Source organism: Mastomys coucha, unplaced genomic scaffold (genome assembly GCF_008632895.1).
Source record: "Mastomys coucha isolate ucsf_1 unplaced genomic scaffold, UCSF_Mcou_1 pScaffold15, whole genome shotgun sequence".
NCBI classification, from domain to species: Eukaryota; Metazoa; Chordata; class Mammalia; order Rodentia; family Muridae; genus Mastomys; species Mastomys coucha.
In genome coordinates, this window is record NW_022196897.1 from 57,591 (window position 1) to 58,653 (window position 1,063).

The window sequence follows — 1,063 nt, forward strand, 5'->3', positions numbered from 1 at the left end:
AAGTCAATCAGGCTGGAGTTGTTCACTTTGGCCGAAAAGCAGGCATCAGGGTCTACCTGATACTTGACTGCTATTCCAAAGCGAGTGTTACTGTTTCCTGCAGTCCAGGCAAGATTGACTGCAGTCTCCAACTTCTTGTTCACCTTCTGGTAAATGGAGCCACCAAACTCTGTTCCATCATTCACATTAGTATGAAGCTGGAATTCGTCTGTCTTATAGCCAACTGCAAAGTTGCTCTGGGTCACTCGGGACTTCGAGGTCTCAAAATTCATCTGGTAGCCAGCCAGCCAACCCTCATAGCCAAGCACCAGAGCACCCCGGATTGAGGGCCCAGCGAAAGTCCACATCACAGCCCAGGTTGATATGCTCCCTCTTGTACCCTGTCTTGATTTTAGCATTTTTTTCCCAGTATTAGGTGAGAAAGATGAATCAAAGATGAGAAAGATGAGTCCACGAGCAAGCTGGTCTTCCACAGTGATCTCAGTGCCCAGGGTGTTGTCTGTGTTCCACTTCTCTGTAAATGTTAGCCCATACTCAGTCCATCTGTACTTGGTTTCCAGACTGCCGTTCACTTTGGTAGTTTCCGTGTTGGCAGAGCCTGAGCTGGTAAATTCCAACCCATTCTCCGACTTCGTTTTCAAATCAAGTTTTATTAAGCCAAAGCCATAGCCCTTGGTGAAGACATCCCTGGCGGACTTGCCAAGATCAGCGTATGTGGGAGGCACAGCCATTGTTCTCGGAGGCGGTGACGGCGGGAGCAGCGGCAGCTACGGCAGGGGTTGCGGCGAGCAACATTAGACTTTTTAAATGTCACCCTGACTCCATGTATGCTTTGCCATGCTTTTCAAGACCCCTGGTTTTCCCTCTGGTCTTACATTTACAAAAACTACCTTCTGAAATTCAGCAATTTATTGCCCTTCTAAATCATTGCCAATGTCTAGGTTTAGAACAATTTCATGATCTTGAGGATAGAGAGATAGATGGCTCATAGGTTAAGAGTGACTATTGCTCACTGGACTGGAAGTCAGATCTCAGCATCTACCATGGGCAGTTCCCAAATGCC

At 47.4% G+C, this 1,063-nt stretch overlaps 1 pseudogene; it reads right to left on the reverse strand.

Moving 5' to 3' along the window:
- Positions 1–2: 2 nt before the first annotated feature.
- LOC116090722 lies at positions 3–784 on the reverse strand (annotated as a pseudogene).
- Between the last annotated feature and the right edge of the window lie 279 nt (positions 785–1,063).